The 16,272-nt window shown below is 48.7% G+C and overlaps 1 protein-coding gene across 9 annotated transcripts in view; it reads right to left on the bottom strand.

Moving 5' to 3' along the window:
• The window catches only part of znf536 (zinc finger protein 536), a 213,568-nt gene that overhangs the window by 187,588 nt on the left and 9,708 nt on the right, over window positions 1-16,272 (bottom strand). For 4 of the 9 annotated variants that reach the window (XM_019361736.2, XM_005447859.4, XM_025908634.1 and 1 more), the window contains exon 1: window positions 10,493-11,040. The exons of 2 other annotated variants lie outside the window; for them this stretch is intronic. The gene's annotated coding sequence lies outside the window, so the exon portion shown is untranslated. Of the gene's footprint in view, window positions 1-10,129; window positions 10,231-10,492; window positions 11,041-16,272 lie in introns of those variants that run through there. 3 more of the 9 variants (XM_019361746.2, XM_019361744.2, XM_005447861.4) reach the window with 3 other exon arrangements.

Genomic DNA, 16,272 nt, shown 5'->3' with positions numbered 1-16,272 from the left:
AATATAAGGACAAGGGGGGAGGGGGTGGAGCGAGCCCACTGCTGGCCCCTCCCACTCCTCTTCTTCTTCTTCAGCATCCGGCCGTTAGTTCAGATGGCAGCTAATCACCGCTGACCTCCCCACCACAGCGTTTAACCCTAGCCCCGCCTCCTGACCCTGAAGGAATTAGCAGCCTCACTGTAACACACACACACACACACACACACACACACACACACACAGATGCCTCTGTGTCACTCCAAAGAACCAACATGAAGCGTTCAAAATCATCATGTTGGCTACCACCATCTTTTATATACAGACTTTGATCTGAATATGGCTGCCCTGACCTGCAGGGACGGGTATTCGTCTGCTCGCTGTGACATCACCACATGCAAAGCTGCTGAATGACAGCCGGACGTATGAAGCTCTGAGTCCGAGCGCACAGCGAGCTCGGCCTGCATCCTCCTTCAGTCACCCACCGTCAGCAAAACATTTATTAACACTGCACCATAAAGACGCGACCTTTGAACCCGCACTGACTTAAACTGAGTAAATTAAATTAAATTCGTTGGGAAAATCCAGGAAAAAGAAAAAAATTATTTGTTCAAATGGAATTGATTTTCCAAAAACGCCACTGCTTCAGACGTTCAGTCTGCTGGATTTGCAGAGCTCGACGCTGCGCGTACGGAGCAGGTCAACATGCGAGGTCGGCAATCTGCTTCAGTCTGAACACGAGAAAAAAACACATCGAACCTCAGAGGAGACGAGCTGCCGATCACACGACGGGCGATGTCACGGAGTAAAGAAAAGGTAAAAAACCTTAGTCACTTATTAATGTTTGCAAAACAGTAAAAAACTGTGAGGAGGAAGTGACATCATCACACTCGACCAACGTCTGATCTGACTGCCATTCAGCCGACCTTTGACCTGACTCTGACCTGGAAATGGCTCCCAGGACCCTGTGTGTGAGGGGTGCACGTCATCTCACAAACACACACACACACAAACTAACACACACACACACACACACACGCCCGCCCCTCCTCATGTGATCACCTTTTCAGCGTCCATCAGGATTGTCAGTCTAATCCTCGCTGGATCATCTCATCAATGCCTCGACCGTTTAACATGTAACGGATCCCCACTAACACCCTCGCTGCCCCGACTTCACCCCTCACCCTCCCACTTCACCCCCGGGGGCTTTTAACACCCCCCCCCCAACACTCACACACACACACACACACACACAGTCCTGACTTTACTTTTACAGAAGCTGAAAAGAGTTTGTGGCGTTTGTGACACGAAGACACAAAAAACAACATGTTAAAAAAAATTATACAAATTCAGCAGGAAAATAAATCTGACCAATCAGCACACAGCAGTCAGGCAGAAGTGCATGTCTCTTACACACACACACACACACACACACACGTTAGCTGGTTCATTTTTATCACACTGACTTCAGACCAGTTCACATTCAGTTAGAGACGTTTGCAAAAGTCTTCCAGGCAAACCTGTGAGTGAAACTCGCCCCTCCCCATCCTTCCTCACCCCCCTCACCCTCCTCATCCTCCTCGTTCTCCTCGAAGCCTCGCAGCATGTGTAAGCAGGAGCGCACGTGCTCCCTTCGCCCTCATTACGAGCTAACTACGCTGTTTGATTAAAAGCGTGTACAGAGAGGAAGAGAGAAAACGACGGAGACAGAGAGAGGAGGAAGAGGTGGTGGGGGTGGGGGGACAGGCCGAACCTCCATAATTAAGATCACTTCACAGATTACCTCCGGCAACAAAAGCACGGCGAGCGGCCGCCCGCAGCCTCAGAAATTGGATGAAAAAGGGGTGTCGAGGAGGAGACTGACCTCTGCCGGGCTCCACATGAACGCTGGTAATGGCTGATTCAACACCCCCCCCAAACACACACACACCTCACCCCTCCCAACAGTACCTGACACACACACACAGGTATGTACAGCACAGCCAGCAAGCCGTGCTGAAACACCTGAGGGCTCACATCACCTGTCAGGTCTGCACCACCCAGAGCGGGGGCAACGCCTCCACCCTGACTCTTCACAGAGAGCTCCGCCCTCCAAAAGTCACAGAAAAAAGGAAGCGCGTCACGTTTTTTCTGCTTCATCATTTCAATCCCGGACAGAATTTTTGAATAAATTCAGACGTCTTCCGCTGAAAGGATGACGCTTCCTCCTCAGACCCTCCTCGCTCCGACGCCACACAGACTGTAAATCTGGAGCTACGATCACCGCCAGAAGCTGACGACACCTCAGATTTACACACAACATACCAGCATCACGTCACGTCTCCTACATAACCGCTGTGAACTTCTGTAGAGTTCAGACTCATGGCCTGATTTCCAGTTTTTTACATGAAGCATAGTTTTTATTTTGTAAAGAAGTTTCCCATGATGCAGTGAGGTAACCACGTTCGCTCATATCAGTAAACATCACCCCCCCACCCCACCCACACTGACCCGAGGTCAGGCCACTCTTGTTCACACTCCTTCCTCTTCTCCTTCCTCACTCTCAGCCTTCCTCCTCCTCTCATGGGGATGTAGCCTCAGCCTACAAGCCCTCGGGGGCCGATCACCAACCAGGAGAGGTTTGCTCTGCAGATCTGAGGTGGACTTTATTTCTCCCTCTTGTGCCAAAGCACTTCCTGTAAGCGTGGAAGCATCGAGTTGGATGAGAGGAGGGAGGAAGTGAGTGTTTAAATGATGGAGCCTCTTTAAGATGTCCTCCATGAGCTTCGGTGTGAAAGGAGAGTCTGACAAAGCTGCGCTCAGCGAGGGGAACATGCACATCCATTCTTTCACTGGCAACCACCAATGTCTACAACAGCTCATTTTAACTCATCTTGACGCTCAGTTGAACGTTATTTATATTCCATGAGAGCACATCCTACGAGCAGCACTTGGCAACAGTGGGAAGGAAAAACTCCCTTTTAACAGGAAAACCCCTCCAGCAGAACCAGGCTCAAAGAGGGGCGGGACAAAAGACACGATATCTGAATCTTAACTAGCCGCCAGCCCGACCAATCACAGTTTGGTTTCAGTGGATCTCACATGGACCCGCTGACGTGCGGGCATGCAGGGTACAGTCTGGCTCTCACCCTCTGAGCCCATCAGCCACACCACGCATGCAAATGCTCTGGCATGTTTACTGCGACTGCCTGCTCGCTTCTGACAGACGAGCCTGACTCGAAGCACTTCCACTCAACTCTCCCTGTTAACGACACAACAAGAGAGGAATGCAAAAAACAGAAACAGGGCGCATAAAAATAATAACAATAAGAAAAAAGACAAAGAGAAAAAGGAAGCTGAGGAGGAGGAGGAAGAAAGGAAGCCGGGATGGGCCACTACAAAGATGAAGATTAAAACACTGATTTGAGGGAAACTGTCAGAAAATGCGGGAGACCTGTTCGGGTGCGTGTTAGCGTGGAGGCGGGAACGTCTCCCAACTTAAAAAGAGATTTTAAAGCGAGGCGCGAGGCGCCGGGGGAATCGTGCACATCACAGAGCCGACCCCAGTAATAACACTGATACGTGCTAGATAAACACTATTTAGTTCCCACCTTGAACAACACTTTTTAAAGTAGTTCATGAAAGACTGACAGCTCCCCATGAGTGTGTGCGCACACACACACACACACACACACACACACACACACAGAGGTAACGTTTGCTGTACCTAATTAAATAAAACAGCAGGTGGAATTGTTTGTGTGCACAGACGGAAAAAAGGGAAAAGAAAGGATCAAATATTCTGTATGAACTTCATTAAAATCACGTTTACCATTCGCAGCTGATTGGCTGCTTTGGGACTGAAACAGGAAGTGTCAGTAGGACAGGTACACCTGTGTGTCACCTCACTGCAGGAAACTTAAATGTTTCACACAAACAAAGTTCAGCTTCAAGTTTAAAGTCAAATCCTGATAGATACTGCAGTGTGTCACATTTTAAATCAATTAAAAACCAACAACAGGATGCTTTAGAAATTGGGGGTTTTTTCAGAATAAAAGCCTAGAATAAATGGTGTTCACCTTAAAGTGGGAGTAAATAAAAAAAAAATAAATTCACTGACAGTGTTCAAATATCAGCGCTTTCCTTAAAGATGTGAGCATTCATTGAGCTTTTCTGCATCACCACTGCAGCTCATAAAAATAACATTATTGTGTTAAAGAGTATAACAGTGTGCACTGAAAGGTCTGCTATCATATAAACTGTGAATGTGTGGTTGGGGGTTTATTTTGTGAGACGCTTCTGATTTCCCCAAAGCCTGGGGTGGGGTGGGGGCACCAGAGTAAAAGCTCGTGGACGTGGCCCTGCCTGGTCCTGCTTCACTGGACTGTGTGGAAACATCTCAGATTATTATTTAGAGATTTTTGGGAGAATCTCTCTGAACAAATCAAATGAATAGAAGATGAACCCCCCACCTCACCCCCTCCCTAATTGCCAGTGTGGAAACTGTTCTAATGTTTTCTATTTAAGCGAGGCTTACAGTAAAGATGTCCCATAAAATTAGAAAGAAGTTGTTTCTGACTAACCTGTCCTCAAACACAAGCAGAACTAAACAGGTAGCATTTGTATTTAGCTTCAAATTAAAAAAAGCTCAGTGGGGATCCTTCGCCTCTCGGCAGCTTTGCTCGGAGACGCGGTCGCGGCTGCGCCAGGCGTTTACAGAAGGCTGTGTGTTTAAAGCTGGAATGCTCATTTGCCTTTTGGGTTTACTTATTTACTTTTGCATAAATGGAGAACAGCGATGTGGTATTAAAGGGCTTCTCGAGGGGGGGGGTTGCGTGCTTTAAATGCAGCCTTTTCTTAAATGCTCCCTCAGTTTGCTATATTAGGAAGGTCGATGATTAATGCAGCACATATCTAATTTCTCTTGATTAATACTAATAATAATAGCAAATTAGAAAAATAATGCCAGACTCAAAATGAGCGTGCACACACACACACACACACACACACACACACCCTCCCCCTCCCCCGCTCAAAGTCATCAGATACAAAATGAGCATCGAGGCTAAAAACGAGCAGCAAATAATCACAAAACTCCCAAAAGACAAATAGAAAATGTAAAACGACTGCCTGCATCGACTGGGGCCTGGTAATCTCCAGCAGCAGCCACGGCTGAAGCACACCACTGTCACTGCAAATAAAAACTTCCAGCTCTCACGGCCTTCGATTGAGTCTTTAATTTAGCCTGATGTGACATTAAAACCCTTTGCTTGACTTCCACCGGCTGTGACGAACACACCGGCGCTCTGAGAGAGGTGTGCAGACAGGCCGGCATTTCACTGACTTTTATCAAACTGAATTTATCAGCGCGGGCTCGCAGGATCTGTGCAGCAGCGTGTTCAGGAGGAAGCCCACAGATACCGTTAAGCCCATCATCATCCCTCCTCTCTGTTCACTCCCACTGCTGCACATTTAACTCGAGCAGTCTCACGCGCTGCGCTCGGTCAAAAATCAGCCTGTCAGGACAAAATAAAGACATCTGATTGTGATTAAAGGTCATCACGTGTGTCGTTTTTCAGCCGATTCGTGACCGAAAGTAAAAAAGTTTCCACTCTGATCTTGTTATTAGGCCGGGGTAAAAAAGAGGATTTCTACATCTGTTAAAGAGGAGGAGACTGCACCGGCGTCCGGCATGGTAGCAAGACGGGAGGGATGGGAAGCAGCGAAATAAAAGATGATGATGATGGAGAGGGAAAATGATTTGGATGGAGAGATGACAGAGGCTGCTGTGGCGAGGAGCGCGATAAGGAGGTGTTTGAAGGGTCCTCTCAGATGCTGGGATTGCTCCGTTCGGCGCGATCAGAGCCTCCGAGGTACTTGAACCCTGCCCGCCTTCCCCGCACCTCTCTGTAGAGCCGCTGCCCTGCAAAGCACCTGTAAACCGCTCTGACACATGATCCACTCCCACAGACATCGAGTGGAAACACATTCACACGGAGAGCGAGGGAGAAACCGCCGCCGCCGTTTGGCTGTTTTTTGACACCAGCACTCGATTAGCTGTCCCGCTCTGGAGTGGAGGTGCTCTCAGAGCAGAAATAAGAGAGCACCTCTCTTTCATGACACACTCGTGGAAATGTGAATTTCTTTTATTTTTAATCTCAGTTTTGGGCGACAGATGTGCTGCACGCTGTCGCAAAGGTAGCAGTAGGCTTTGAACCTTTACCCATAGAAGGCCGACGGGAGGATGCAGGGAGCTCCTGACTGAGATAATGCATGAATAGAAAGTGTGTCTGAGTCTGTGCAGGAGCACTGAGCCCCCCCCAAAAAAAGGAGAATAAAAAAACAACGGCTGCTGATTAGTCTTTGTCAAAATATTTGCAACAGAGGAATTCCAGCAGGCGAGCGTGGAATCGGCTCTCCTACAAAAGAGCCATCTTCCCTGAGTAACAAGTTGGTGCAACGAGTGTCGACAGCAGAGGAGCTGAAATCCCCCCCGGGCCACAGAATATCCCGCTATTGTAGTCTTAACCCGCGAGACCTGGCTGGGAATGTGCAGCTTTCACAGCCACTTCTCATCCGATTTGTAGCCGTGCTGCTGATGTGCGAGCGCCCGGGACGCAGACGGTCACTCGCTGCCTCTTCCTCCTGTTCATCACCTCCTGAAAACTCTTGATTTCACCACAAATATTTGGAGGGGGGAGCTGGTTTGTGTGTGTACCCCCCCCCCCACAAACACACACACAATTTTTTTCATCTTTCTTTTTGTATTTTTTGTTCCACAAGGCAAGTTTCATTAAAGATCCAATTATGCAAATCAGGTGCTGGAGAGGCAGTCGAATATGCACCATAATGGTGTACAGTAATCGTTCGACACAATATACGGCATCCGGGGCCAGATTTACGAGTGCAACAGAACTGGAACGCCTCCGTCCTTTGGTGAAAACCTCTTGATCATAATTAAAGGTGCAGGAGTCCTCACTCCCTCCTTCTCTCTCTCCCTCCATCTTGTGCTACTTTGGCGTGCTCATTAGCCGAGGTCTGGAAGTTTACAGAGGTCACATCCACGACGCACAGCAGCTAAAGAGCAGACATGACATGCGCCTCGCAGTCAGAGCCGGTGTGTGAAGTGGGTCTAACCTTCCATCTCGTGGAGGTATTTACCACCGTCTTAGCCGAGCGCGGCTGAATGCTAAGCAGGAACAATTCTCTGCTTCAGGACCTGTGATTGATGCGTGCGTGCCGGTTTGTGTTAAGCTGTTGTCTGTGGAAATGACACGGCTGAAAACACAGTGCCGTTCGACACATCAAACGGGAAAACAGCCCTGGCGTCGCGCGCCGCATTCTTAAATCCGAAATGCTAACGAACTTTGAGGGAGAAAGAAATAATACCAAAGTGGAGCCAAACTCGGTAAAGCCCTAATAACGCCGGGGCGGGGGTGGGGGGGCTCAGCGGGGAGCCGCGGCAAACAAAGAGGAATCTCACGGCTACCCGTTCCAGTTTTTCACCACATTCTTGCTGCTGATGGAGGACGAGGCCGCAGCAGCACCTGGGCTCTGAGCGACCTGCGAGCAGGCGGGTCTCCAAAGCTGAAGGAGAAAAACACCTCACCCCCCACCGCCCCGACCCCCCGGCCGCCCAGACAGGCAGACGCTCCTTGCGATGGCACCCCGGCATGAGAGGACTGAGTCGAGCCTATCTGTCAGCGCCTCATCTGCCCCACACTCTTTATTCTTAGATCAAACTGACGGCCATGATTACCCCCCCTCTAACCCACCCCCGCACCGCTGCTCCTCCAGCTCTCAACCTCCCGACTCTTATCGAGCTCTCAGGGCAAACCGGGAGAAGCACACAGGAGGAGGAAAACTGCACACCGATCCTTCACTCACATTTCAGAGCAAATTTATTTCCTGCTCATTTTTCAAACTGCCGTTAATTTACAGAGAAGACGCAGAGCTCCTTTTACCCCCCCCCCATGCACACACACAAATATGTACTTTACATTAAAATACATGGAATCATCACAGTTTCAAAGGTTTACTTATTTACAAATTCCATCAACACAATGAGATCCTAAAAAATGCTAAATTATGAGAAACAGGTCAGCAACACAAACGCCTTCCTACATCCTCCAATTTTTCCTACGGTGGGAAAACTCAGAATTCCTGCTCCCAATCAAAGTTTGAGTGAAAAATTAATTTCACAAAAAAAACAAGAAAAAAAAAACAATTTCTGTCGCTCACATCCCAGATTTGATTGTGTGTGTGTGTGTGTGTGTGTGTCAGATCAGCATCAACAACATCTTCTTCTTCTCTAGTTTGAACTCTGAAAATCAAGGTCACGGAGGCTCGACATGGCCTGTGTTTCACACTCTCACACACACACACACACGCTCCTTGTTAGTAGAGTGAGGAGGACGATGTCAGTATCTCAGCCTTGCCCTGTAGGTACCACACAGGAACAGGGTGGCAGGGGTGTCTGGGGGGGGTACACATATGAATTAACGTGCGGCTGCTGACGGCACCTGGCCCCATCCCACCTGCCCACCACCGGAGCCCTCTCCCATAATTACCCGAGGCAGGCGGCTGCTGGGAGCTGCGGCTCGCTCTAGTCTGTCCGACCGCCTGCGCAGACGTCCTGAGGACTGCTGTGTTATGTAATGCGTGTGGCTTTGTGTGTTCCTGTCATGGCGCTCGGGTGTCTCTGATTTTCACTGTGTGTGTTTTTTTCTTTGCTTTCCGACAAGTCCGATTGTGTGCACATCAAATAATTTGGAGAGTGTCGGCCTGACAACAGCGGCTGCTGCCTAGTGGGTCTCCTCGGCCGCGGGACCGACTGACTGACACGCTGCTGAGAGGACGGATTGGATCCCATCCTTTGCCGTGCTCCCCCTCTCTGCCTCTCCCCCCGCGTCTGTCTCATCACTTCCTTCTCACTTGTTTGCGGCTGTGAGATGCGTATCGCCGCAGTCGGTCATGGCCCACAGCCCCCCTCGGCAACGCTGACACGGACACAGGTGGGAAGCGACTAACGCGGGGCCGGCGACAACACATTTCGAGCTCGATCGGTCAGAAAGTTGCAGCACAGGAAAATGTCAGATCTGTGTGTGTGTGCGTGTTTCTGCTTTAATAAATCTCACACTAAACATCTCACCCATAAACAGGAATTAATCTCTGTGATTTACCGTGAAGTGAAGATAAATAATGTTTGCATATTTCATGAGAATTCTTATTTTTAATGACAACAACACTTTGAATTAATTGGATAATTAATCAGGAAGTGGTATGTGAGGCTGAAACCTATATGATTTTTTTTTTTAAAGCTAAATGAACATGGAAGAAATTACTGACAGTCCACCGAGGCCTGACACACACAGGAATTCCTCCGACAGGCCGACCTGCAGAGCGAGGCCTTTTCTCAGAGTCTTCCCAAATATTTCATGCAGAAAGAATGACAACATGTGGAGCTGCACGGCAAAACACACTCATCCGTGTTTGCGAGGGACAGAGAGGAGCTGACAAAAGGGGTTTACGCCCAGACGGTTCAGTCATAATATCCGCCCTGAGGTACCTCACACAATGACAGCATCTCAGCTCTGCTCACAATCGATCCGAGGAAGAAGCAACTTTCTGTTTCTGCGTCAACTTCAGCAAAGGTCAGAGAACAGCGACTATTTTCAGACAGAGGGGTGCACACCCCTGTCAAAACGCTCAGGGGTCAACTGCACCTCTGAGAACCCCCCCCCACCCCAACAGGTTTGCTAAAAACTGATGATTTTTGATTTTTAAAGAAGAAGCTGTGCGTAACTAACGCCCCCCCCCAAACACACACATACACCGCAGTGACAGCGGCTCCCAAAAATGTCCATGTCAGCGCGCGACCGTGCGCACACACGCACGTGCCCCGTCGGTCAAAGCGGACCTAGGCACAAAATGGCAGGTCTCCGGAACTTTGCCCCCCCCCCCCGGCCTCGGAGCCGCAGCAAAGTTGCGGGTTCCGCCGCCGCGCGCACTTTACGCACACGCGGGGCTTCGGAGCAGAAACCCGCGGCGGGTGGAGGCGGCTCCACCGCCGCGAGTTAGAGTCTGTGCTGGTGTCGCTGCTCCGATAATTGCTGTGATTTTCTAATCATAGGGGTGTGAGGGGGGGGGGGTGACACGGCCCGGCTCCTCTCACCTCTGACGAGTTCTGCTCGGTCCTCCCTGCGGACACTTTCCCGTCAGATGCACCGGTATGAGCCGCTCCTGCCGCCCCGAGCCGCCGGCCAGCAGCCCACCTCCCCTCCCACTCCTCCCCGCCCGGTGAGCGTGGCGGTACAGAGCCGCTCCGCTCCGGCGTCGCAGCTGCCGAGCCCGGCGGTGATCGCGCCCATAATCCGCTCCTGGGCGGCTCTCCCCCGGTGGGAGGAAGAGCGCCTCGCGCCCACCTCCGAGAGTTTCTGACCTTCAAGTCCCACAAACACGTTTGAATCCCGGGCTGCTCTCCGGCACCGAGCCCGGCGGGTCCCCGCTCCCCGCTCCCAAAAGTCGGATCGCTTACCTTGGGTGAGCCGCGCGGTCCTCTCCTCCGCTCCTCGCCGCAGAAAGTCCGGGATAAACGAGTGTTTCCTGCTCTGCGTCCTGAGCGCCGCTTAACACGAGTAACGAGTGCTAAAAATGACGCTCATCTATCTGCGCTGTAACCTTGTGGCGTATTTAATGTAAATAAGCCTCGTTGTGCTGCCAATCCCCGCGCACACACGCAAAGCCGCTCCTCGGGGACTCGCGCCGATGTTTTAACGCTTTATTATTTGTGCCTGAACGCGCGAGAGAAGAGAATTATTAGAGAATATGACAGATCGATAACGCGACTGCAACGGATGGCTCTCCACGCACGGCTCCGTGGAAGCGATCCCTGCCCGGAGTGAAAAAAGAAAAAAGAGTTTTCTTTGAGGAGGGGAGATTTCCAACAGGAGACCTCAACTTCGAGTTGGCACAACTTTTTTTACGCGATGCGTAAAGAAAAAAAAGCACACATGACAGAAAGACGTCGCGCACTGGCTCGACTGCAACTACAGGCTGCCTGTGCGCGGTGCTTTGGATATATTATGCTTCTATAGGGGGGTGGAAGAGACTGAATAATGCAATTATAGATTCAGTGTCCCAGCCTTGACAAAAGACAGGGCTTCAATGGAGGCTTTGTTAAAGGATTATATAATGATTATGGGGTAATTATGGGAACGGTTTGGTAATAATAAAAAAGTATCAAGTGCTCTCTTGTACGGACAGCTTGTTTTCTACAATGTAAGAGCACGATAAGACGGACGGACAGACAGACAGGCAGGCGGTGCTGCTGACAGCTAGTGGCGGGATGACGGCAGACAGCCTCGATTATTCAAAATGTCGAACCGAGAGAGGCATTAATGTCAGCGCCTGAGATGCTATCAGATGTCCGCGGAACCGGACGTGGGCCCGCAGCGGGGTATCTGGGGGTCATATTCAGAAGAGCCCCCCCTCCCAGCTCCCAGCCCCTGCTCTCGTGATCTTCTCCCCTCTGCGTGCTGCTTGTGTCACGCTGAGGAACATGGAAGCGGTCAGTGTGACAGCGCGCAGGAGTCAAACACCTCCACGTCTTTTCTGAATTCCACGCAGATAACTTTCCCCGCGTGAAATCTACACGCAGCTGCGGCGAGCAGCTTTCATTCCAACCACGGGGCAAACGAGAGAGGCTGTAACATCCCGTGCCAGCCCCTGGCCGCCAGCAGCCTGCTTTTAAAAGATATTTGCAGCTCTGTGACACATTAGTGGACCAGCTCGCTGCCTCATTATGCGCTATGAAAATCTGATTCCCATGCTGCTCCTAAATGCTCCCACGGAATTCACTTTCTTTTCTTCGTTTTTCTTGAGCATTTTCCAACATAATAATAAAAAACTTTTCCTCCTCCTCCCCCCAAGAAATTAGCATAAGCATTCCCCATCAATAACAGGGCTATCTCTATGGGAGTGATAGCAGCGAGCAGTAGGGGTGTTTCTTTTACCGATTATCCATGGATCAACAGCGCGTCATCAGCTCCTTTTGAACTTGTTATAGCAAGTCAAGTGATTCTTTATCGGCTGACAGGCCTGACAATCCGTCGGCGCTGGGAAAGCAGGTCCAAAGGAAGTGGCCATATGGACTTGAGCATGCAAATTTACAACAATGCGCACAACTCGTGTTGTTCTCCGCGACGCACGGCGACGTGGAAAGGCGAGAAACACGCGTGCAGGTGGACCGTCAGCGCGTGCACGTGTGCGACACACACCGACCTGGCCTGTGCACGCCGGACAATTAAAGCGAAAATCACTACGATGGTTTTAATATTAATTAGTCAAACGAATTTGAAATATTTTCCCTTATTCAATCAGTTTATGTAATAAAAATGGCAAACAAAAGTATTTTATGAATTATATTTTTTCTCTTAAATTTAATAAAAGTCCAGACGTTAAAAATAAAAATAATAATAATAATAATTAGAGCAAAACATAATAAACACATGAACAAATATCTACATTAGCTACTGAGGGAAATACAAAAACATCCAAAATTAGGAAACATTTATACTGTAATGACAGTAATGTCTGACTGTCTCACATGATGACTGAAAACCACCTTAAATTCATGTAAGGTGAAAAACTAAGATTTTGTTGATTTTTTGGAGGGACAAATTTACATAATAATAACAAAAAACTAATCAATAAAATCAGAAATAGATCCAGGGTCAGCTGGAAATAAGAAACAGTGCTGGGACAGTTTTCAGTTGGATGTAGGTCAGTTAGTCAGACCCAGAATAACTCTGTAAATAAGAATATCACAGTGTTTGAGTCGGTGGAAGGACAAAGCAGATCAAATCAGTGATTTAGCTCCGGTATATAATCTGGCAGGGTGAGTACAAGCTTCAGTCCTGGTGATGACTCTCAGTCCGCCACAATAGACAGTATGCAGTAAATGCATAAATATCACAATAATCCAACACTGACAGAGAGTGAACGCAGGACGTCTCTGACCTCAAACAAAAGAAAAATCCAGCTTGAACTTGAGTTTTCTCTGAATGTGTTTCTTAATGTGAGACATAAAAGAGGGTCAGATATAAAATAACAGCCCGAGTATTTGTACTGAGGTACCGATTCAGTGGTTTTAATTTGTCGAGCATTAGTTTACTTTTATTAGCATACAGAACAAACTGCAGAGGGTTTAAAAGCTGATTACAGTCAACATCACTACCACCAAAGCTCTCTGAATTTTAAATGAAACAGAGTGGTCCCAGGATGGAGCCCTGCGGCACGCCGTCATCAGCCAGCTGTTTACATCCCAGCAGCACAAAATAACAACATTTCATCAAAGCTGCCGGTGTCCTTATCATCAGTCATGTGATATACATGCAACGGTGAGACACGTGTTTACTCTGATCTTCTTTTTTTTTTCTGCTAGCAAAGAAAAGACACGCAAAGGCAAAAACCAGCCGTCCACAGTCGGGTCGACAGTCTGATAATCAGTGCTTACAGCTCTAAAAGTCATCCAGCGTTCGTGGATGCTCGACACCTGACGCAGGACAATCCACCCACGACGCCGTCAAAGGAAAGCAAAGCAAGCCCCAAAACACGAATCTGCAAAAGGTCCAGCACGCCGCCCTGACCTCTAAAGGTGGATGGTTTTACGTTAATCGTATTTTCACTGTAACCAGGTTTTGCTTCAGGGCCCAGTGTGTCCCTCTGATGGTTTTAACCATTTACAAACCTTTATAAACTTTAACCACCAAGTCTTTTATTTGAAACCAACCTGGGACACACAAACATGATGAATTTAACAGTAAATTTAAAAAAAGTTTCACTCCCTTTATTTTATTTGAATTTACTCAAGATGTGAGTTTGACAACGCTAAATAATAAAAAATAAAACGCCTCTGATCAAATTACATCTGGATTATTTCAAAGTTAGAGAGGAGAAGCCACGCGTACGTGACAAACTGTCGCAAGATTTGTGTTTAAAATCAATTTTTAGTTACAGAAAATAATATTAATAGTGTGAGCTCAGAGCAGATGATGCTTCGGGCTCCAACAGGTGCGTCAGGTGCGTTTTCAATCGGGCGCAGCCATGTTTGAACGCCCCCTCGGCCTCGCTAACGGTTCCTTTCAAAATGACCGCGAGCCGGTAAACAAGGAGGACAGAGTTTGGAGGCGTCCTGTATTCTGGGCTCGGTCGAACAGGCTGCCTTTCTGTGTGTGTGTTTGTGCTGAAGGGAGAGGAGGCAGAGGGAGTGTTGGCCGGCAGTCCTGGGAGGGTCATCGCTGCCTTATTACTGCCATGTTAGTGACTAGCAGCTGAAGATGGCTCCACTCCCTGCCCCTCTGCTTGGGAGTCATCCAAGACAGCGTGCTCCAAAAACAGACCGGCCACTGTTCGCCTCTCAGATAGATTAAGATGTTATTCCACTGCTCCGGCCATCTCGATCTGCCTCTCTGTGTCTGCCTGCCCCGCACCGAGCCCAGATTTACCACATGGCCTCCTGCTCGTCAGCATCTCCAGAGGCCTCGTGCTAATTTCATCTGGGAGCAGATACAACAGTGTAAGAGCATGGGTGCAATATGACAGCAAGGTTTTCTGCCGCTGAGGGAAACATGTCTCTGTCTGTGTGTATGTGTGTGTGTGTCGCTGTGATGACTGCATGCATCTCCAAAGCCACATATTGTGCCCAGTTTAGATTTAAATGCAAACACAGCCAAGACTTTGGCTTCCCCCGGAGGAAAAGAAATGCTTTTCTTTACTTCAAATTGAGTTTCTCAAAGTCTAATTTGTAGCAGGCCTTTGATGAACAAATGTTTTCAGACTATCCTGCTATAATGAAAAGGGAGTGAGTGCAATTTTAAACAATCTGAAGCCCTGAACCCTCCCTGACTGTAAACTTTAAAAATTAAACTTTAGAATTTGTATCAATTACACTTTCAAGTTCTGACAGGGCCTTAAATAACAGCCAGGAGCGCCGCTATGGAAAATGTTTACCGCTCCAGATCCATTTCCACTGCAGTCCGTCTCCTCCGCCACTGACATCAATTCCTCATGTGAGGCATTTACATTTTCAACAAATACACACCGAACACACACACTACCGTCCCGGGCGCTCCCCCGATGACTGGGGTCAACGAGTGTGCGTGTTTGTCAGCTCTGATCGTTAATGAAACGCTCGCACAAATACAGCACGGGCAAATATTTAGAGGCCGGCCTGAGGTTTCATCACAGACAAATGTGCGATTCTTCGGGGAGAGCTATACTTCTTTATTTGCCCGGATACGGCGTATACCCAAGATCAAACTTGTCTGGGCTTGATGAATGCGGAGCGGCAGGAAGTATACTGCCTTTGACCGATAAGCAGTGTGATTTTAATTTAAATCATATGAATCAATGTCTGCCCGGAGCAAAAATAAAATATATTTAAATGAAACCATCTGACTCTAATTGATTAAGAACAATGTTCCACATAGTAGGTCTAGAATATCCTTGTTTTGATACTGATTTGATTTCTATGTGTTCATGTATCTTAGGCCCAGTTTGGGCCTCTCGTGTGTGGCTATTACATTCAAGTCACAGCAGGGACCCCCCTCCCCGAGCGTACCAGCTCGGTCTCAGCGAGGAGACGGAGAGGAAATGTGATCTGTTTGTTCTGCTTGGACATGACTTGTTTTTTGTGACCATCCGCACAAATGTGAAACACAAGTATTTCAATGCAAAGAAAGCTTCACGCCCCCCCCCCCACACACACACACACAGATTTTATTCAAGACCGTCCTCCCACGGGAGCTCATCACTGGGGAAACCTGGCAAACATGTGGTCAGCTTTGGATTAGGCTTCACCGAACGCCGAAGGAGGCAGAGCACCTCCCAGGCCACGGTTCTCAAAGGGCGGAGCAGACGTGGACGCCGCACCGCTCCGCGAAGAGTTCAGTTTACTTTTCTTCACATAACACCGACCGCGGTCACCTCAAGGTGCTTTGTATTGAAAAGTAAAGACGCCTCCCTACGAACGAGCACTCGGGTTAGGGAATCATGCTTCCTGTTTCTTGTGACTCATCTGTGGAAAATAACACGCTCCAGCATGCGCACGGGTGTCAACAGGACTTTCAACGAGTGTAACAGACAAGGCTACTCGGCCGTCGGGTCTCCAGCTGTCCGTGACTATAAGCTAGGCTTTAGAGTCCTAGCTGCTCCTCCTCCACACCTGAGGTGACCACTACAGGTAAGCGCTACAGGTCGTCTCCACGAGCTGCAGTCAAAATGAGTGGCAGGTGTTTTTCGCGTCATCCTCAGAGA

This window comes from Oreochromis niloticus, linkage group LG1 (genome assembly GCF_001858045.2).
Source record: "Oreochromis niloticus isolate F11D_XX linkage group LG1, O_niloticus_UMD_NMBU, whole genome shotgun sequence".
Classification (NCBI taxonomy): domain Eukaryota; kingdom Metazoa; phylum Chordata; class Actinopteri; order Cichliformes; family Cichlidae; genus Oreochromis; species Oreochromis niloticus.
This window is presented reverse-complemented; position numbering and strand designations above follow the sequence as displayed.